The following is a 24,029-nucleotide window of genomic DNA, read 5'->3' as shown; positions in this document are numbered from 1 at the left end:
GAAGATTCTAAGTTGGAACGTGGCAGGGCTTGCACGCAATTTTGACAATCCAGAGTGGATCTCCTTCGTGGATCCCTTTGGCATTTGTCTCTTACAAGAAACATGGTGCGTGGAACCTAGACATAGGGTAGGCTACACAACTTACTTTGTTCCCGCCTCCCAACACCAGGGCAGTAAAGGTCGCCCGTCTGGCGGCCTTCTCATTTGGGTCAGCATTGCATTGGGAATAAAACATAAGTCATAAAACTACTCAATCTCCTGATCTTCAGAGAATAACAATACAGTGCCCTGGGGTCAGGAAGGTAGAAGTGTTTAACCTCTACTTAAGGGGGGCCAGGGGAGGGGCATCAACGTTATCCTCTACAGGATTAAATATCGAACTTGGATCCTGTAATATCGACTCCCTTGTAGTCCTCGCAGGCGACTTTAACTGCTGCTTCGAGCCCTTGGCCAGTGAGGACATTTTGGACACCTGGGAAGACGATGCAAAGAGAGGCATTCCTATGCTCTCCCTAGATCCGATCCAAAAATGGACCCAGAGTGTCATAGGTATTAACTCACTCTGTATGGAACACGGTCTCAGAGCAACTAATGGTCGTTCCAAGTCAGACACCAGGGGAGCACACACCTACAACCGGGTGGGACATACTTCCAGAATAGACTACATTTTGCTGAATCACAATCTTTGGCCGTTCCACCAAGATATGGAAGTTCTATCGACTTGCGACAGTGATCACAACCCTTTGTCTCTAACCCTCACCCCCCCCCCCGTGGCACGACAGGAACTCAGCAAAGACTTTCTCATGGAAATCATCCCACAAACTTGTCCCTTCAAACTGTGGTAGGCGGCTAAAATGGGCCAAAGTTGCAGCGGATGAGGGGAGGATGGCGCAAGCAGAGACCATAATGACAGCTGTGAGGTTGCGTCTAGATACATCGGATATCACCGAACATGCTGTTCTGGCGGCCTTCACAGAAACCATCTCGGCCCTAAGCGATCTGTTCATAATTCCACAAAATAGGGCAAGGGCCACAACGAGAGTTGCTCCTAAGGCAAGAGACAAATGGTATTCCTCGGAATGTCGGGTTGCCAAAGGGGAACTTATTTTAGCTGTAAAATCCAAAGACCCAGGCAAAATCAGCCTTGCTAGGAAATCGTATAAAAAAACTCTAGCCTTGGCAAGGGCAGCACATGATTCCATCTTCTGGAGTGAGCTAATGGATGCAAGTTCTAAAAAGGATTCCAAGGGGTTCTGGGATCTGATGAGAGCCAGGGACAAGCCCATCGATGCACAACTGACCTGCAACATCCCAGGGGAGGCTTGGTTTGCCCACTTTTCAAAGCTTTACTCCATCCCATTAGGTGTAATGCAACCAAACATGGGGTTCCCATCCAGACTACCGGCTGCCTCCACATTCAATGATTACCCCTTCAGTGCTAAGGAAATAGAAGGGGCAATCAGGTGCCTTGTCGCTAATAAGGCAGCAGGCCCAGATGGCATTCCTGATGATCTGTTGAGGGAAAACACTTATGTATGGAGTAGACTAATTGCCTCTCTCCTGAATGAGGCTGTGTTGGGAGGCTGCCTACCTGACTCCTGGAGGGGCGCTGAGGTCGTCCCGATTTTTAAGAAAGGCCGTCGGGACGACCCAGCTAACTACCGCCCAATCAGTCTCCTCGACTCCACCCAAAAGGTAGCGGGCAAAGTAGTTTTAGGCAGGATTTTGCACTGGGCTGAAGAAAATCAGATATTGTCAGATTTCTAGGCTGGATTTAGATCAGGAACTGGCACCATCGAACAGACATTTCGCCTTTTAATGCTGTATTGGAAAGTGGTCGTATTGGGCAAGGGCAGTTTGTATCTAGTCTTCATAGATTTACGGACAGCCTTTGACCTGGTCCCACGAGACCAACTGTGGAATGTCTTAGAGGGGTTGGGCATCCCTCCTTATTTGCTGGGATTGCTTATTAAGTTTCATGAAAGCAACTTTGCACAGATTAGGTGGGGTGATCAGGGGCAAAAAACATCTCGCATTCCTGTAGATAGGGGTGTCCGCCAGGGTTGTGTGCTAGCCCCCACTCTGTTTTCACTTTATGTTAACGGAGTGGTGGAGCATCTTCTCCAACATCCAGCAGATGCACCTTCCCTGGCTGGCAGAAAAATACCCACCCTCCTATTTGCAGATGACACCCTCCTAATCTCAAAGACCCCGGTAGGCATCCAAAAGTTGCTTTCTAGCTTTAAGGACTTTTGCGACATCAAGGGCCTAGCTATTAATATAAGCAAAACCAAATTCCTCGTTCTAAACCCCCCTAGAAAAACTGTAATCCCTCCCACTCTAGACTCAGTCCCACTCGAAAGGGTTAAGGAGTTTGATTATTTGGGCATCCAACTCTGTGACTCCATGAATTGGAAGGCCCACCACCAAAAAGTCTACTTGACTCATAAGAGGGTTACAGGGGTCCTGCTAAAAGAACAACGTGCCTCATCTCTCAAACCCATTGGGGCAATATTAGACATCTACAGGGCAAGGGTGGTGAGTGCGGCACTGTATGGTGCGGAATTGTGGGGTGTACAGAGAGTCGCCACCTTAACACACCTCGAGAACAATTTCCACAAAGACCTTATGAAGTTACCACACAGTACCCCTACACTCCCACTCCTACTTGATGCAGGTACACGCCCAATAAGTGAGCAAGCTAGGCTACGCCCCCTCCTATTATGGGCTTGGATATGGAATGTACCAGAACTGTCCAGCTATGCTGATGCCCTAAGTGAACTCATCGCATTACCCGGCTGGCACAAGGTCGGCTGGCTTAGGGAAGTTAAGCGACTTCTTTGTGAACTGGGTCTAGGAGATGCTTGGGCTAACAAAACAGCTCCATCCAAACAGTTGCTCAAGAAATTATATTGGTCATGGGTGGCTAACGACAGAACGAGCAACTCCAAATCATGTAGATCTGTCGTAGAGTTTTTATCATTCAAGGAGCTTCCCTCTAGAGAACCTTATCTGGTCTTGATTCTTAATCCGGGCGACAGATCGTTGTATTTTAAATTCAGGGTGGGAGTTCTTCCTTTAGGGCAGCTCACATCGAGTTGGAAGCCACCATTGCAAACCATACTGTATTGCCCTTTCTGTGAATCTAGGGTCGAGTCAATTGCACATTTAATGTTTGAGTGTCCCGCTTATGTAGCGCCCAGGAACAGATGGCTGAAACCTCTATGCAGGAGCCTGGGCACTAGATCGCAACTGGAGGCCCTACGTATATTGCGATCAGATGCTCGCCCTTTGTTCGCTTGCTGTCTGGCAAAATTCCTTGGCTGGGCATGGCGGATAAGATCTGCGAGGAAATCGCTCCTTCAGTAATATGCTCTGCTTGATCCAACCCCTAGCCTGTCTTTACTCTTGGGCAAACTATCTATTTTTATGATATTTTATTGTAGATTTCATAATGTATATTGTCTGAGAGGAATGAATTGTTAGATTGCAATGTATTTTTATTCATTTTTGTATTGTAATGCTTTTATGATATGACAAATATATCGAAATAAAGCTATTCAAACAATGTTTCTGGCACAATTTTAATGATCTAATGAGCACATGTTCCTAGTAGGCGGTCACCTCCCTCATTCATCAGGGAGTTGGATGTACTGCGGCGTCCCCCAATGGGTGTACCACATATCACCTTTTGCATCTGTTTCTACATGTTGGGCTATGTTTGGATTCTAGGGAATGGCTTTGGCAAATGGGGTCTGCTAAAGTGGGTAGGGGTGGGGGGTTCAAATGTTGTTCAGCTGCATTTGTTTATTGTGATTGCACCAACATGCTTGCTATGATATTTATGCACTACTACATGGGGGTGGGGGGGATTTATCTGTCCTGATAAGGGGATTGTTCAATGTGATTGCAATGGAACGCTTGCTATGGAATATATTTTCTGCATTCTATTCTCACCACAGGTTGGACACTCTGCTGATGGTTATTGTCTTCAAATTTGTTGATGGGTGACAATTGTACTTGTTTGACGTGGAACGTCCGTGGGCTAAATTCGCCCCCAGCAAATTTGACAGTTTTTTGCCTATCTCAACTGGCAGGGGATTCAGATTGCTCTCCTACAGGAGACACACCTGACCAAGATGTCTGAGGGCAAGATCGCTCTTAAATAGGCTGAGTAAAAACTTGCCTCATCATACTCTTCCTATGCCAGAGTGGTTATCATTATCTTTAAACGAGGTCACCATTTTATGCCAATCATAACTTATACAGATGATGAAGGGCGTTGTTCTATGGTCCATGGTAAACTTGGGGTCACCCTTATTACCGTTATTAATGTATACGGGCTCATAGCAGGTGAACCAGAGGTCTTTGCACGACTCTATTTTGTATTGAGAGACAGGCCTGAAGCAGCTATTGTCTGGATGGGGATCTCAACACCTACCTGGATCCCAATATGGATAAATCTAGTCCACAGGGAATCCGCACACCTAGAGTGGCCCAAAATATCAAAAACGCTATGCTGGAATTTGGGCTGTTTGATGCTTGGAGGCTTCGTAATTGCACATCAAGAGAAGGCACTCATGCTGCAACAGTGCATCACAGTTGGTCCCGATTAGACTACTGGCTTCTAAGTGAGGGGGCAAATGAATGGGTCACTGACATTGCCGCTCTTCATCGCACGCTTTCAGATCACAATCCAGTGCGGCTTGCTCTCATAATACCAGCCAACGGTCACCGCCCGTTCACGTGACGCTTCCGTGCGTAGGCCTCTTGGACCCCCGTATACACTGACATCATTAGGAAAGCAATAGAACAATATTTTGAGATCAATGTAGGCACTGTTGAGAGTGCTACCACTCTTTGGGAAGCCTTTAAGGTGACCATCAGGGGGGTCTGCATTGGCACCACAGCAGGTATCTTGAAATGTGTTGGGGGCAGCTCGCGAAGACAGAAGCAGCATTGGCAGATCATGAACGTGACCACACAGCCCAGCCATGTGCAACCACACTCTCTCGTATTCATGAGCTAGTTTTAGAATATGATGCCTTAGCAGAATCTGAAATGCGCTATCTCTCTCGTAGACATGTGGCCCTGGCCTATGGGGAGGGTGGGCTACCGTTCCGCAACTTAGCTGCTAAATTTAAATTCCGCCCCGAACATCACCACATAGCTAGAATACTTGATGCTCAGAGTGAGAAACTCTACACCCCTCAGGAGATAGTGGATCAATTTTGTGCCTTTTACGCCACCATGTATACATCGGACAGAGCCTGCTCCAGCTCTCTCAGAGTATCTGTCAGACATTGCTTGCGCGTGGCTGGTGGATGGCCCCCGAGAATACTTAAGTCAACCGATCGAAGAATTGGACATTAAGGCGGCGATACGTGCTTTACCCAACAAAAAAGTGCCAGGGCCGACTTTTATAAAGAATACGCCGATCTAGTTACACCACATTTGCTGGAAATGTACGTGGAGGCACATGAATCTGGTATATTGGCGCCGTCCCTTCGCCGAGCGTTGATTATCACCTTACTAAAAAAGGACAAGCCACCTGATCTCTGCGAATCATATCTTTGATCAATTTAGATGCCAAAATGCTCGCTAAAATTCAAGCAAACAGGCTTCAGCCTCTGATGCCCTGTCTGGTCCTCCCTGACCCATCTGGTTTTATACCAGGATGATCCACATCCCACAACTTAAGAACTATATTTGCGATGTTTCTTGTCCTCGTTCCGAACTTGCATGCAGCTGCGGTAATGTTAGACGCAGCAAAAGCATTCGGCCCTATAGAGTGGAGTTACATGTTCCAAATCCTACAACATATGTGGCTTCCTCCAGTATTTCTTGGCTTGTTGAGACTATTATACTCCAACACCTCAGCACAGGCATGTGTCGGGGGACTGACATCAGAGCCATTCCAGATCAACAGAGGCACCCGGCAGGGTTGCCCTCTGTCACTGCTGTTGTTCGCCCTTGTACTTGAGCCTTTGGTCTGTGTGATCTGCCAGCTACACAGAGAGTCAGCCCTCAATTTCATGCACCGCCCTGTCGGTATATACCTCTATGCCGATGATATGGTGCTTTTATTTAGAGAGCAGCGATGATATCTGACTCAGGTGCTGAGAGAGTCTATCAGATTTGGGTTGTTCTCTGGTATCTGTGATAATTTCACTAACACCCATAACGATCCCTCCAAGTATGGAGTACCTTCTGGTGTGGAGTACAAATCCAGTTAAATGCCTGGGAGTCTGGGTGCACCGGGACCCCGAGATTGTCATAAAAGAAAACTATGACAGAGTGTGTACCTCTCTAGAGCAACAAGTCAAAAGGTGGATCGCGCTGCCACTATCCCTGGCCGATCGCATTGTGGTTATCAAAATGGTCTTCTTACCGCATTTCTTATATCCCTATAAAACTACCACAGTACTTTTTTAGTGCAACGCATACTTCTCTGCTTCGATTGATCTGGGGAGGCAAGCAAGCTAGGGTGAGCTGGCTACACTCATGCTCGATTATGACAAGGGGGGATTCAGCGCTCCAGACCTGTACATATACTAACTCTGTGCCCAAGTGCAGTATGCATACTACTGGTTTAACCCCCATGCTTACACTCCGCATGTGGCGGTGGAGCATGGCGATACACATCCGATTCTACCACCTGGTATCATCACGCACACAGGTAGAGGCACGCCAAAACATGAAATCAACACGCAAGACACGACTATTGCGGCCTGGCAATCTATAGACAAACTCGCAACCAACCTCCCTATCTATGCCCTGTCATTGCCCCTGGCACACCATGCTGTGCTTTCGGTGATACAAGAGGAGGGCCCGCTACGGTCACTAAAAGAAGCGGGTATTGATACCATGCAAGACCTCTATCCTGATGGTAATTTCATTACTGCTGAGGGGCTCCAATATATTTCCAACCCTACACCACTGTTTCAATTTACTGTACATAGACTTAAGCAGGCTCTTAGAATACATTACACTGCATATCCAGCTGAACCGCCAGCCTTGCATTCTTTACAACTGCTATTGGTCACGCCCACACAAGGAAAGCTGGTCACCAAACTATATAGAGCTGTGCGAGATGAGAAAGCACTGATTCAGACAGAAGTCTTGCCCGCTGGAATGACAGACTAACACCCCCCCTGATGTCATCAGAAAGGGAGTACATATACATCCTCACTAGCACCCTTACACCTAAGGGCAACCTACATATTATACATTGTAAGTATATCCACCGGGTGTATCACACGCCCTTTAAATTGCACAGGTGCGGCCTACGCAATTCTAGCAAATGCAAGCGCTGTGGCCAACTGGTCTCTGACTTCTGGCAGCTTGGGACTGTAGTACAAGGAGAAGTGATCCCAGTAGATATTTTCAAACAACAGAATCATTAGCACATGTACATACATGAAATATTATACTTATACTCAAAATACTAGCGATGTTGTTTAATCACACCCTCATTTCAACACATGTATACAAAATTATTTCATTATTAGGTAAACATTTGTGCCAGGAGAAGGTAGTGGGACAGGTACGTGATTGGTGAGGGATAGAGTAGTGTAAATGGTTCAAAAGGGTTGGTGTAGTCACACAATTCTCAGCTGACGTCCAACAATGCATATAAAATAGGCCTCATAGATATTTGTACAATTGCTAGCCATGCCCATACAATCAAAACACAGTATGATTAATCTGTTGTTCTATGGGCTGGGGCTGAAGAAGAAAGTCGACATTTCGACCCCTGTTCAATGTAGGTTGAGTTGGGCCTTACGATGGGGTCTTACTCAGGACTCAAAAAAAGGGGGGGATTGTGTGGTGTAGAAGGGCACCTAGAGTAAAAAAAGAACTGAGTCAAAACTACAATTTAGTTTTTGTTAAGAAACTGTGGGCCAAAAGGGCTTCTAAATAATTACCAAGGGGGCAGGCCAAAAAGGAAGGGCTGGTACACGGAAGAATCGGACACATAGGCTCCGGAATTTGGAGAGAGCGTTCTACCCACATCTGAAACGATAAGGTGAGGTAAGAGTGACCCATATGACCAATTAATGACATATGAGTAAGTGGTCAAAAAGTACCAGCATCCAGTGGTGTCAGTAAATACTATTATACTTACACTATGGAGTACCAGAATTGCACTCCCATCATGGCCAGGCAGTTCCCTTAAATACCTGGCCAATAGAATTGTTGTAAGATAACGGAGAGAGTATATATTAAAAACTATATGGAGAGGCCAAGGGTGTATCTGACGCAAACACGTTAAAACAGCATTCAGATTTACCTGCAAGCTAATAGAAGGGCCTGTAAGCTGCACGAGGGCACTAAGTCTGTAGAGAGAAAAAAGGACTGTCACTCCGCTCCCTAGGTTAGAGAGTAGTGAGAGATAAACATGGTGATTATTGAGATAGCAAAGGACTAGAAACTCACCGCTCCTCGGCGGTCCCGAGCTAGGGTCTGTAGGACTCTTCTGGGAAGAGGTGGTTAAACAGGGGTGTGACATATCTGGGGTTTTATTGCAATGTACACCGTTAACTTGTCTACTATGCTATGTACCTGAACTCAAGGAGACCCTGGGCAAATTTGTGCAGATTGCATTATTGATGGCCAAGCGTCGGGTGGCTCGGACCTGGGAGAACACCTTTGCCCTGAAAATCAAGCACTGGGTTAACGATATGGTGTACTGAAAGAGAACCTTGAACTAAACGCAGAAGAACTTCCAACATCATCTAAACCCAAGGACATTTGGGAACCAATAGGCCAATATCTCCAACAGCAAGCCCACATCAGTTCACAATATGAAGCAGAATGATGTAAATGCATGTACGCAACCTTTACATTGCGGACTTACACAGAGTGTATAAAATTTGGGATAACTCGGAGAATTGTCTGAAAGGTGCTTAGAAGGCCTGACCCTATGGTCTTAAATAGGTGTACAATACCACTCGTATCACACGTATTGAAGATACGACTCACCATTTCTGCTAAATGACTAGAGCAGTTTGTACGTATAAGTCCCTGTATCTCAGTCGAGGTCCTTGCGATTTGAAAATCAAAGGTCTCTCGAGCGGAGGTTAAGGGTACTGTTTGCTATAAAAGCATAGCTTTCAGTCTGCTCAAAGTATCAAACTTTATAAATGAAACATTACACGAAGGCTATAATGGCACCTCCTTAGGGGGAAACAATACTTGCGCATAGCTAGTAAACTTGGAGTTCACAGTGACCAGATAGGCAATGTCCGGAAGCATCCCACAGCAACCTTGATCATTCAGCATCAAGTAACTCCCATTCGAGAGCAGCTCGAATACCAGTATAATCACGGCAACGGGAGTCCCTTTCATGTGGCAAGACAAATTCGCTACAGAACCATGCATGCTCCGTGCAATCAAATATCCTGGCACATGAGAGAACCGCGTAAAGCGTTCTTGCAGTTTGTAACCCTTAGAAACACTTCTTGATCCCCACTCTGGCATCGAAATCTGTATGATAACTCCTAAGATTCCTTAATGTATTCCTTACCCATGCTTTCATATTTGCCTACCTGGTTTTGCTCAAGGCAATATTGAAACTGAAAAGTAGTGACTGGGAGAGTTATATGGCCATGGAATAGCCATTCAGTTGATGGTGATTCAGCTACTGTAAATGGTAACCCGTCTGTAAATGTAACCTGTTTTTCAATACCCAGCATTGTATATTTTGCTCCACTTTGTGCCATTTCCATCTGTTTATCTGTTAGATTGTATTCTGTAAACAGAGGCGTACTGTTGATAGAACGCTAAGGCACATAGCCTGCACACAAAGATAGCAGCGTCCAGCTTAATAACATAATAGAACATAACTGAGATTGCCCGTTGTTGTAATATGCCTAAATCTTGTTCCGTCATGTCTATCGCAGAAGATACAATGTTGCCTAAAGAATATATCCTGGAGGTCAAAGTTGTTGACCCATTGTCTACCACTGCTAGAGATTTTTCTAAGTTAATACATTTACTTCCCGTATCCTCCCTGCGGCCTCTTGTTGGGATATTTTCCAAATGTCATTATAGGCAGCATAAATGCCAGCATATATGAAGCGTTTCTTACGGTGTTTCCTGGGACCTAGGAAAGAATCCTTAAAATCCATGTCTTGTGTGAGTAAGGATAAGTGTTGTTTCAACTCGTTGAGTGTTGAAGTCTCTAGTCATTCAAAGCAAAACTTCCCAACACTATATGAATTCACTACCCCATGGGTGTTCTCTTTGTACATAGCATGGATCTGGTCTATGGATACTAAACCCTTCAGTGGTAGTGGAATCTTTTCTGACATCCGTTCGTGTCTAAGGGGCCAAACCAACCATTCTTTCCAATTAGGGTCTGATCTATTGGACTGTAAGATATCATCTATTGTTGCCTTTTCTTGTGAAGTCGAATTTTGCCACCCTCCCATCTGTGATGGTGTTGGAAATTGAGGTGTATTCAGGTCATTGTTCTTGGCTAGTCCAGGCAGGATGTCTGTTGCACAGTGTCATTTAGAAATATCATCTGCTGTGGAATGGGGCATGCTCTAAATAGCGCTTCTGTCCCTGGACTTGCCAGTCTCTAGAACCCCAGACTGATTTTTAAGTCTATTGTGTCCTTCCATAGATCAAAACCATGTTCAGACAATTGGACAATAAAGGAAGTAGAGTATATCTGTTTGGTGTCAACACAATTTTCAGTGCCGATGTCGGTATAACCTTATAATAATATGAGGTTGGGTCATAAGTGTTAAAACCTGAAAAATATGAGACTTTCTCTGCAAACGTTTGCAAACTACTATTAGGTGATATAGGGCAATGTTGCCATTGATGGTACTCAAAAATATTTCTGGGTGAAATATGTTTATGCAGAAAATGATGATCATAATGTTGGTAACAGTACAAACCGCCTGATTCATGAACCTAAATTGCGCTCGCAAGGGGCCGGATTCTGAGAATCCGGCCCTTTGCGAGAGCGATTTTTGCATTTGGGATTCAGCATCCCAAATGCAAAAATCGCTAATTGCGATGTCGCAAATGTCCGAGGAATTACATTTAAGGAATCTCTATTACAGATTCCTTAAATGCAATTCAACATCCAATTTAAATTTGCGAATTCGCAATTTCTTGCCGCAATTTACCGCGAGGTCAGACCTCGTGGTAAATTGCGAAAACTCCGAAAAATGCATTTTAATGCATTTTTCTGAGTTGCATGTTACACACACTCATGTCCTTTGGACATGTGTGTGTGCAACACCTGTGTGAAATTTCATTTGAGGGGTGCTACAGGGTGTCCTGTGGACACCCCTGGCACCCTTCAAATCGCAATCTTATTTGCGATTAGCTAATTGCTAATCGCAAATAAGGAATACTCCCCATTCATTCCTATGGGCCTTTTGGCCCATAGGAATGAATGGCGAGTTATTCCTTATTTGCGATTAGCAATTTGCTAATCGCAAATAAGGAATCAGTAGGAATCGCATTTTATTATGCGATTCCTACATGATTACCGTTTTGCGAGTCCTTAATAGCGAATCGCTATGATTCGCTATTAGGGGCTCGCAAAACGGCCCGTTGATGAATCAGGCTGAAAGTGTCATAGTCTGAATTACCTTCTAGCATCTCAGTGTTCAGAAATGCAGCATTTTTTCTAAATCAGACAACATGATATTAACAGTTTCGGAGTCCCAATCATCAGAAAATGTACTGGAGGTAATGATATCACTCAATGAAATTTTAAGTACATGAGACATTTTTAAAAGTTCAGTTGGACCGAATATATTGAAATCAACCTTGTCCCAAACTATACCGTCCGGTATAGGAACTGCTGTAATGTTCACTGATGACAAGTCTCTTTGTTCACGATGTGATGACTGATGGGGTTTCAGAAGCATATTAACTTTTTGGCTGTAGAGCTTTGTTGTATCGTCCAATAATAAGCAGGCTAAAGGTTATAACTAAGCCTAGTCAGAAAAGAAAGAACAGTATCCCAGTAATTACCCAGAGTTCTACCCAAGGCGATGCCAGGGAAGTCTTTTTGAGAAAGTTCAGAAAGTTGTTGACTTGTTGTTTATGAGTTTGTTGGGTTGACATAGTTTCTGGTTTACTTAGATCCAAGGAAAACGGTTTGATCAATTGTTTTTAGAATTGCAACAGGATTTGTTGAAATCACATTTTGCTCTTGTCGAGGCATGTTGACGTATACGTCTGTAGTTTTGTCTAATTACAACCTGTTTGTTATTTTACGTTTGATTTTGAAGTCGAACTTCAGGGTTCAAGGGGAACAGGTTCCATAGCATTGTTGCAAAGTCCTTCATTCCGTACAGGAGGCTCTTCAAACGTGATGAGCCTTTCTGTTTGTACTTCTTGAATTGAAGCTAGAGGAGGGTGTCTGCTACTGCGGAGTCCACAAGGCCTACTGTTTAGTATCAGCCACATAGTGTGGTTTGATTAAGTCGACTGAGACAAATCTTTTCTCCTTTTTCCTGGCAAGAGGCGGCAAAAGTACAGTTCTTGTTCCTTGAACGGCTAGGACAGGTACAGGTTTTCTGTATGATGGTCCAAATAATTTTTTGTCTGCTATTTTCTCGCTGACCAGATCCCCAACTTTTGGGATTCAAACAGGTCTTTCCGTGACTGCCTTGACTTCCCCAGTGGTGGTTTGTTTTAAGTGGACGTTCTTTGGTGTGTCCTGGATTCATTTATAGCCCGTAAAACAGCCAAACGATCATGGATATCAAATGGATTCTCATCCACCACTGCGTCTTCACAATCAAGATCAGGTACCCACATTCTCATCCTAAATAGGACCTCATATGTAGTGACTCACCCTAGAGAACTTCTTGGCTGGTTATTGAGTGCTCGCTGTACCCCATAGCAATAATTGACCCAACTACCACCCTGCCTAATACCCTAGCTGCTAAAGTCCCAGTTTTTCCTCTCCACCACCGAATTTCCTTCAGGATGGTATAGAGAGGTGTACCACATTGCTACGACATACTTTCCATGGCCTCTTTGTAAGTCCGAGAGCTAAACGCCGGACCACGGCCAGAATGTAATGTGCAAACTGCGTATGTCCCTATAAAGACTTAAAAATCTTTGATTACAGTTCGAGCAGATGCTGAGGCCATACCCATAGGAATCTTGAGCATGAATCCACTGCCTTCAAGATATACTTGTAAGGCCCATCAGATTGTAAGGGACCGAAGTAATCCAAAAATACAGTGAGTGGTTTGTCTGATTTTAACAATGGTGTTTGTGATGGCGCGGGATTACCAGCTCAGTTTACCATACTCACCTGGGCCCATTGAGGAAAATGAAATTTTACATAGCCAATGTGTCCCCTGCTTGTACCCCACGTTTAGTGTATGTGCATGTCACCCATGTATTTTCCCTCTATGGCCTGCAATAATAATGCCTCTGCATTTCCGTCCCACATTAGGATGTCAGTTAACAAGTCTTCCATGTAAGAAACGTTAATATGGCACTGAGGCCTATGTTGCCCATGTGTTTGCATTGTGCACGTTTAAAATCGAGATGAACCCGTTTTGTGGCTCAGCCTGAACCAGGACCCGAATTGAATTTTCAGGCCTCCAGACACTCTGAAAGCTGCAGCTCAGCTACGTATCGCTGACCTCTCGCATACTTTTGGCTAAGCCGAGAGGGGCCCAGCCCGGCCTGCCAAAACAGTATTTTGCACACAGTTATCTGCTTGCTCCATAGAATCACATTCCTGCCTAGTGAAGAAGGTAAACAGAACCCGTCTGCGGAGATAGGGCCTAGCCTTTCTGTCTCCGTTTAAGTGATTTGCAGAGCTCGCATCCATAGAAAGCCCACAGCCCCCACGCAATACACGAAGACATATATGCCCACACTGGCTCTTGGTGATGAGCAACCTTTGCTTGAGCGACCTTTGCTTCAGATAATACATCCTTAACTTCCATACTTAAGATATCAGATAATGCCAGACGTACAGGTCGCCCTGACACTGAAGGCTTCTCTACTAGACCGAAAGTCAGCTCCCCCCAGCTTCCCCCAGTTACACGTCAATTGCACGTCATGACCAAGTTGCGCACACAAGTAGGGCAAAGGTTCCAGCTTGCCATGCAGACCCCCTCCATGTATCCACCCACCTATGACTCAACTATGACTCCTCAAGTGAACGCCCACATGTACGCCCTCATGCACGCCCACATGCTCTTATCTCTCTCTTTCTCTTGCTCTGCCTGGAGCGCTCCTTCTTCTCTATGCAATTCAATGTATAAATATTGTACTCTGTGAATAAAGTTTAGAAGACCCTTCCTGAACCTTAGTGGTGATGGAACCCGATTCTCCCTTAACTCGAGTTACTGAAATAAAGCCCTTTTGAATCGAACACCATGGACTCTGCCTCTCATTATATGCATGACCCTTTGTTTAAGTATAGAAATTATGACAGGGTAATATTTAATTTACCACATAATTCTGGCGCCCGAATAGGAACAAATCCCCTTCCCCATGCGCCGGCGATGTAGGTCCAGCCCTTGCCCCCTTCTACAGCCGTGACGGACTTCAAAGTGTACACGCCAGCGGGACTTCCTGCTTACTCCCTCAGGCCCACGGAGGAGACGGACTGTGACCAGGCATCCACACGAGGCGGTGAGGATCGCGGATCATCCCAACCAGAGCCCAAGCCGTGAGAGAGCAAGGTCCGAGGTTTCCAGAGGCCCACCTGTTCCGAGGCGCATGCGCAGCATCAAGTTTCCGAGGCCTTCAAGTTCTGCTTCCCGGTGAGTACCGCTATTGGGAACGCATAAAGATTCAAGACGGGTTCATTTATTTGAGCTCGGTAAAGACGTGTCCGTTCACACAGACAAGGTAAAGACGGGTCCATTTCGGTGGGCACGGTAAAGACGTGTCTCTTTACGAGACCGGTATGGTTGTACTGTATTCCAGTGCATAAAGTTAACTGTTTTCAAGTTCATGTTTTTCTCCATGTATTAGTAAAAATGTATCTGTTTTAGTGTTTTAGTGTTGTAGTGTGAATGGTTGTTTCAGTCAGACTATTTTTGTGTGTATTGTGTTTTCGTTAAATTGGTTGATAAAGTTGAAACCAACGTTTCAACATGCCACTGTTTTCGAAATTACGTCAGATAGGGACCAGGAAAGGCATACTCGAAGAGTCAGTTAACATCCCGCCTAGAGACACACCTGGTCATTACATGTATAATAAGCACGGGCTAGATGCCATATTGTTTTTAGACTTATGGGTAGATTACACGAAGGATTTAGAGGAGAAGTACAGATGGCCTGCCTCAGGAACATGGGATTCTGAATGCATTATGAGAGTAGAGGAAGCGCTATGGAAAAGGAAATCAAGACCCTCTCAGAAAGATGCCATTGAGTTATGGCGTAAAGAGTCACATAGGAGAGCAGAGGAAGAATTCCACCAAGCAGAGAGAAGTAAACAAGCAGCGGAAAAAGCCAAAGAAAAAGAACTGCGGGAGGAGGGGGAACGGGTCAAGGCAGAACAGGCTGATAGAGAAAGAAATGCCGTTGTTGGTGGTATTTATCCCGTCCTCTCAGAAGAACTAGCTAGAGTGACCCCCTCAGAAACACCCCGTATGTCACGAACGCCACCACCTGTACCTTTTAGAGTACGTAGAAAGAAGCCGACAGCCTCAGAGGCTTTTATTTCCTCCTATCTGGAAGAGCCCGCACCGGACTACGTAAACGCAGATTTCCCTCCGCCCCCATCAGCGGATCAGCTCCGACAGCTTCAGCTTTAGCTTCAGCAGGTCGTGAAAGACGACGTAGGGCCAGGGGCCGTAGGGGGAGGGCCACCGCCAACGCCACAAACCCCACAAACGCCATTAACGCCATATAAGTTTTCTGTAGATGTAGCAATTCCACGTTGTATATACGATCCAGTACCAGGAAAGGGTTCAATGCTCGTGATTTCACTAAGATTAAGACAAGCCGTCGACTATTTGGTCACATTACCAGACATGAAGGAACACCTAGATAAAATATACCGTTTCATTAGAACGGGGGAGGGACCCGAGTGTATAGAACAGGCCATGGAACACAGAAAGGTAGGGGTTAAGAACTACATTCTCCGTTTTATGATCAACTGCCTGATCAGGGAACAAGACCAAGGAGAAGGGGATGTAGAGCATGGTTTGATAGAATGGAGCGACAACATAGATGCCGGTCGGCATGATAAACAGGGACAGACAGATAGCATGTACAAGAAAATACGAAAGGAAATATTAGCAATACGCAGAGTATGGTCTGACGAGAAGAGTGAGTCATCAACGGAAGAGTTAGAAGTGGAAAACGAAGCGAAGGACAAAATGAATTATGTAGGCAAAGCACAACAGTTTGACAGGCCCAAGTGCCTCGACTACCGTAAACAGGGACAGGCTATAAAAGAAAGATATTCCCTTGAAAATCTATTCCAAGCTACCGAAAAAGCCCTGAAACGACGGATAGAGAGCGAGCGATCTCACACCCCACACGAAAAGGAATTGGCCCGGTCAGCCATCCAGTGGGTGTCCAATTCTAACATATATAGCAATGATATAGTGGCCCAGACTTTCTTGAGCCTTTCGCCGAACGAACAGCGTTTGGCTGGTATTTACATGATTCAACATTTGATAACGTTGTATGAGAGTCAATATTCCGATCCTAGTCACTTGTATAAATTACTGGACGACATACTTCTAGAAAGATGGACAGGCCTGGGTACCGATTTAATTAACGTCATTCTGGATCAACGACATAAGTTCTTGAATTCTCTGACCACATGCATGCTTCCCACCCCACACCACGACAGAAAGAACCTATACATAGACAGACAGAACCCCCTACGAGAGGTACATCCCGTCAGAAATGATCAAAATGAGCTTCAACAAGTGTATGTTTACACTCCCTTAACGAAATTAGAAATACTGGAAATGAAAAAGATGTTGCCCTGCCATGATAAAGACCCGGGGGGGTTTCATCGAGAATTAAAAGACATTCTCCGCATCGGAGATTACACGTACGCTGACATTCTGAAACTATTGAAAGTACTGTTGCCTGCTGGTATTTATGAAAAGCTTATGGAAAAAGACTGGGATGTGGGAGAGAAAAAGTTAAGTTGGACAGAATTGGAAACAGAGGATAAAGCCAGGCTTCCGGGGGTTGGTCTTGGTGACAAAGCTAGAGAACTACCTGAACTCCTAATACAGGTTTTGCCGAGATTATTGATTACTAAAAAGGAAGATTGGGATGCTATTTCAGCCTGTAAACAGAAACCAGACGAGGACACAAGTGATTTCTATTCTAGATTCGAGAAATGCTTTTCTATTAATAGTGGCCTTAAGCCCAGTAGTGAGTCATACCCTCATCTTTTCGTGAGCAAATTAGTAGAGAATTCCTTACTCCAGATCAAGAATAGAGTACTGAAGGTTGAGAGTACTTGGCAAGCAAATAGCCCTTCACAGATGTTGCAAATGTTACAATATCACCAGAACAGAATCAGAGAAGAGCAGGATCATGAAAAGAGACGCATGAAAGAGACAAAAATGAAGGTGCTGGTTGCCCAAACGGTACCGGCAAACACGAACAGAAATGGCACGAAACCTGTCAAGGGTAACTGTAATTATTGCAAACAACCAGGTCACTTTGTAAAAGATTGTGCTGTCCTGAAACACAATATAGCTACAGGCAAGACAAAAGATCGACTGCATCCTCCTAGGCAGAATAGCACCCCACAGAACACACAACAGACAGTAGCGAACTTTCCACCCCCACCACCGCCTGTTCATGCCACACAACAAATGTTACAGTACACGCAGTCAGACTATCCAGAATACCAACAATCCTCATGAAACAGCCTTGAGAGGGAAGTTGGCTTGCCCCTTATTGAGGTTCCTATAGATCAAGAGGGTCCCTATGTACATAGTCGTGTATTGGGACAAGACAGAAAATTTCTGATTGACACAGGGGCGAGCAGAACTACCATAAGCCATGACGAGTTTCCAGGGGTACCCCTCTCGGGCTCACAGAATGTTTCCCTGGGATTTTCAGGAAAGCCTATTGTTAATGAAGTATCGAAACCAGTCTCCCTTGGGGTTGGTCCATTGTCACGTACCACAGACTTGCTACTTACTAAATCATGTCCAGAAAACTTACTTGGTATAAAGACATTGAAAGAACTAGGAGCAGTTATATGTTGTTCTCCGGAAGGAGTGCGATTGTTCTTACGCGATTTTAAGGGACATTATGTGTTGAAAGATTTTGACCACAGACTCCAGAATGTACCACAGCACCTATGGGCACAAGGTCCGACTGACGTAGGTTACATGGACATAACACCACACCGTGTCACTCTCAAAGTAGGAGTAGTACTACCACGCATACGACAGTACAAGTTACCACCTGATGCCGTAGTGGCCTTATTGAAAATTATTGACGAACTCATTGCACAAGGGGTGGTAGTGGAGACTGACTCGAATGTATGTAACTCGCCTGCTATCCCTATCCTTAAACGAACTGACCCTAATGCACCACCAGTTTACAGACTGGTTGTTGACCTTTGAGAATTGAATAAATGTGTAGTTCCTCAATACCCAGTGGTTCCAGACATTTCTTCATTACTGACTGCTATTGATTCTGAGGCAACGTTCTTTACAGTCATTGACTTGAAGAATGCCTGTTTCAGTGTTCCCATTCATCCAGATAGTCAGTATCTCTTCGGATTCAGTTTAAATGGACGCAGTTTTAAATTTACGAGAGCTCCCCAAGGTTTTACAGAGAGTCCTAGCATTTACAGCCAAGCATTAAAAAGACAGCTGGACAGTATTGACATGCCTACCAACACTGCACTGCTCCAGTACGTAGACAACATCCTAATTACAGCACGATCAGAACCAGACTGCGAAAATGCATCACTGAAAGTTTTACACTTTCTGGCAGACAAGGGACACAAAGTGTCCCCTTCAAAGGTACAATTCTGTGCACAGCAAGTGGTGTACCTTGGACACTTGCTGTCCAAGAGGGGTAGACAGCTGACACAAGAACGTATTCAGTTAATTGCTAACCTTTCACAGCCCAAGACACAAAAGGAAGTACGGGCCTTCATTGGCCTCACTTCATACTGCAGACAGTGGATTCCCCAGTATGCCTATCTAGCCAAACCACTCATACAGTTGACAACACAGGAGGCAGCGTCTTCGACTGTCCTCCCTTGGACACAGGAACACACCTTGGCATTTGAAGAATTAAAAAGAGCCTTATGTCAAGCGCCAGTTTTAGCGACTCCTTGTTACAGCAAACCTTTTACGCTTTTCGTAACTGAACGAGATGGAACAGCATTATCTGTCCTCACACAAGATCAAGCAGGAAAACACAAGCCTTGTGCTTATTTTTCTAGTACACTGGATCCAGTGGCCCAGGCTCTGACTGCGTGCCTGAAATCAGTTGCAGCAACAGCCCTAGCCATAAGACAAAGTGACTCCATAGTGCTGTGACACCCCCTGACAGTACAGGTACCACACGCAGTGGAAGTTCTCTTGAACAGGACACAGACACAACACTTGACTGTAGCGAGACTGACAGGATATGAACTGACGTTATTTCAGCCACACATAGAGATCAGACGATGTAACATTCTGAACCCTGCTACACTTTTGCCCTCAAGTACAGTAGACACCGCACCACATGACTATGTGGAAGTAATGAATACAGTGACCAAACCAAGACAAGACCTGACAGATGTGGCACTGCCAGACCCTGACCTGACACTCTATGTAGATGGATCATGCATGAGAACAAGCACAGGAGAGTTAGTGGCAGCATATGCCGTGACCACTGCTACTGAAGTCATAGAGACACAAAGAATATATACACTGTCAGCACAAGCAGCAGAGCTCATCGCTCTGACACAAGCCTGCATAAGAGCTAAGAACTTGAAAGTGAACATCTATACAGATTCACAGTATGCATTCGGCGTTGTTCATGACTTCGGAGTGTTATGGAGGGAGAGAGGTTTCTTGACCTCTCATGGGGCTAAAATTCAGCACGGCCCGCTTATTCAGGCACTGTTAGAAGCAATACATTTACCTGCAGCCATAGCTATCCTGAAATGCAAAGCACATACCAAAGTTACAGACACCATTTCCCAGGGTAATGACCTGGCAGACCGAACTGCTAAACTTACAGCCCAGACACCAACAGACACGACAAAGACAGAGGTACCATCACTGACAAAAAGCATGACAGTCAGGGATCCTTCACAAGATGTACTCGACATACAGACACATGCCACTTCAGACGAAATAAAGAAATGGACAGAACAAGGAGGGGTCCAGACTGACCAAGGTTGGATGACTAAAGGCAAAGCTACATGGTTTCTCCCAGACTCCATGGTACAAGTGATCATAAACACAGCACATAGTCCAGCACACTTGGGAGAAAAGGCAATGCTAGACAGCTTACAGAATATCTGGTTTAACAAGCACCTGCGTGCAGCAGCGAAACAGAAAGTACGTACGTGTATGATCTGTTGCCAGTTCAATCCAGGTAAAGGCATTCCGGTGGAACAAGGTGGATTTCATCCTCCTGACCATCCTTTTGAGGTCCTCCAGATGGATTATATCCAAATGGACAGATGTAGAGGTTACAAGTATGTCTTGGTAGTTGTGTGTGCACTATCTAGATGGACAGAAGCGTACCCAGTCCCAGATTATACTGCTGTGACAACCGCCAGGCAATTGGTGCGTGAATTCTTCCCCAGATACGGATTGCCCCGTGTCGTTTACTCAGACAATGGTCAGCCTTTTTCTTCTGAATTAATGAAACAAGTGTCCCTTCTGTTAGGATATCAGTGGAAGTTTCATTGTGTACGACACCCTGAAGCAGCAGGACTCGTAGAACGCCATAATCAGACACTTAAGACGAGATTAGCCAAGATCTGTGCAGAAAAAGGCGTGGATTGGATGGTAGCCTTGCCGGTTGCCCTCTTTTACATGCATATGGTAGCTCATTCCAGAACAGGCCTATCTCCTCATGAAGTAGTTTTCGGTAGACCACCGAATATGTGGGGTACGCCTATGCCTAAGAAAATAACTGATGTTGACAGTAACATGCTGACAGATTACCTGGCTTCCTTGATGTCTGCACTACTCTCTTGTCGTTCACAGGTTGCCGTCGCCTTCCCTGACAACACCCAGGTCAAGGAGCATGCCATAGTCCCTGGAGATTTTGTTTTCGTGCAGAACTTTGATTGATCAAGCCCCCTTGAGCCGCGCTGGAAGACACCGAAATTAGTTTTACTGACCACGAGGACAGCCATCAAGGTCGAAGGAAGAAAAGGATGGCTTCATGCCCACCATTGTAAAAAGTACTTTGGAGATTCTGGAACTTTGGTAAAGACTAATGACATTACAGACTTTGAGCCCCCTTTGCTAGAAAAGACTCCGCAGCAAGAGTATAGGTCCAAGTTACGATCTAGAAAGTCAGACAGCGTTTAATTGTTTAAGTCCACTAGGTGGTGAATCTTTTAGACAGGTTTTCTGACATGTATAGGATCGCGGACCAGAATAGTAAAAAGAGCAAAATGAAAGAAAAATACTGCAAGATATTACGCAGTAGATGTATAGTAACTCTGATTTTTATGTCTCTTCTGTGCATCACTATAATCTGTATCAGCTTGACACTACATGTTTTCTTTCCTCCTATTTCTTCACATATACGCTTTTCCTTCAATGACACCGTAGAGCATACATTTAGTGATCTGCCACCCCATGAACTGTCATATCGACTAGCCCTGCGCAACAATACTTTTATTCGGATGTTGCACCTTTCTCATCAGACCAGCAATGCGACAGATTGCTGGGTATGTGGCCGACTCCCACCTTATCAGAAAACGAAGGGAGTCCTGCCCCTCTTTCCTTTTCCGTTCTCGCACAATGGTTCGTGCGGAGCATGGTTTGTTTCAATGTCATCACTAGACAGAAAGTCCGCAGTTTTCCAGGGTGACTGGGTATGGGGAAATTTGAATAAAGTAATGAATGAGGCATGTTTTCCAGATGAAAACGGTCTCCCCCAAAGGAAGGGAACCGATCTAGAAAATGAAGAGTACGAGCAAGGAAATGCTTCCCTTAGCTTTATGATGTTGAATGTTCAGCCCGAGCAAAATACAGGTCCACCGTTTATTTCAGTCCTACCAGTTGAAGGTGATTTGTGCGTTAGAAAGAAAGGATCAGTACATATGGGACACAGCGAGTGTAATGCTGTAGTCGAGTTTACTGATAAAGGAAAGTCTCCTTTCAAAGCATCTCGCCATACCTATTTCATTTGCGGTCAGACAGCCTATGTACATCTGCCCTTAGACTGGGGTGGAACATGCTATATAGCGTTCCTGTTGCCACCTGTCTTTCTAGCCCCATCCCATTATCATCGAGATTCACGACTAGAGCATGTTAGACACCGGAGGGAGACCGATTCCCCAGTGATTGATCAGACTGAGACAGCTTGGGAGCAATATACAGATTTCAATAGAGGATTCTTTTTCTTCATAGGTCCCGTCCAAAACAGTAAACTCATACGCAGGTTAACAAGAACTCTGGAAGCAGTTGTAAATGAGACTGCATCTGCCCTGGCAAACTTGACCCAGGAACAGTCTGGCATGAGACTTGTTGTTCTTCAGAACCGCCTTGTTCTTGACGTCATCCTGGCAGATAGGGGCGGGGCTTGTAGAGTGATCAGCTCCAGTTGTTGCGTGTTTATTCCAAATAACGCGCCATCTGTGTACGCAGCAATAACAAGACTCCATAAAATTGCTCACGAGATACACCAAGACCCAGGCACATGGACTTGGTCCGGTTGGCTCTGGGGTGTAATATCGGCATGGGGATGGAAAGTGTTGTCGTTTCTAGGAATGATACTGCTTATGGTATTCGGCTGCTGTCTCTGTCTGCAGTGTGGCCCGGCGATTTGCGGCCTGTGTGCCACTGCCTGTGTTTCCCATCCACGTATACAAAAGAAAAAAGACGAACAAATGATGCTGTATGATCAAATATACGGTCTCATGAATATAGATGTGTCCTGAAGGGTAAAGTAGGGAACAAGGAGGGTATGAGGAAAATGAAATTTTACATGGCCAATGTGTCCCCTGCTTGTACCCCACGTTTAGTGTATGTGCATGTCACCCATGTATTTTCCCTCTATGGCCTGCAATAATAATGCCTCTGCATTTCCGTCCCACATTAGGATGTCAGTTACCAAGTCTTCCATGTAAGAAACGTTAATATGGCACTGAGGCCTATGTTGCCCATGTGTTTGCATTGTGCACGTTTAAAATCGAGATAAACCCGTTTTGTGGCCCAGCCTGAGCCAGGACCTGAATTGAATTTTCAGGCCTCCAGACACTCTGAAAGCTGCAGCTCAGCTACGTATCCCTGACCTCTCGCATACTTTTTGCTAAGCCGAGAGGGGCCCAGCCCGGCCTGCCAAGACAGTATTTTGCACACAGTTATCTGCTTGCTCCATAGAATCACATTCCTGCCTAGTGAAGAAGGTAAACAGAACCCATCTGCGGAGATAGGGCCTAGCCTTTCTGTCTCCGTTTAAGTGATTTGCAGAGCTTGCATCCATAGAAAGCCCACAGCCCCCACGCAATACACGAAGACATATATGCCCACACTGGCTCTTGGTGATGAGCAATCTTTGCTTGAGCGACCTTTGCTTCAGATAATACATCCTTAACTTCCAAACTTAAGATATCAGATAATGCCAGACGTACAGGTCGCCCTGACACTGAAGGCTTCTCTACTAGACCGAAAGTCTGCTCCCCCCAGCTTCCCCCAGTTACACGTCAATTGCACGTCATGACCAAGTTGCGCACACAAGTAGGGCAAAGGTTCCAGCTTGCCATGCAGACCCCCTCCATGTATCCACCCACCTATGACTCACCTATGACTCCTCAAGTGAACGCCCACATGTACGCCCTCATGCACGCCCACATGCTCTTATCTCTCTCTTTCTCTTGCTCTGCC

This window comes from Lissotriton vulgaris, chromosome 8 (assembly GCF_964263255.1).
Source record: "Lissotriton vulgaris chromosome 8, aLisVul1.2, whole genome shotgun sequence".
Taxonomy (NCBI): Eukaryota; Metazoa; Chordata; class Amphibia; order Caudata; family Salamandridae; genus Lissotriton; species Lissotriton vulgaris.
The sequence above is the reverse complement of the archived record's forward strand: the minus strand, read 5'-3'. Positions refer to the sequence as shown.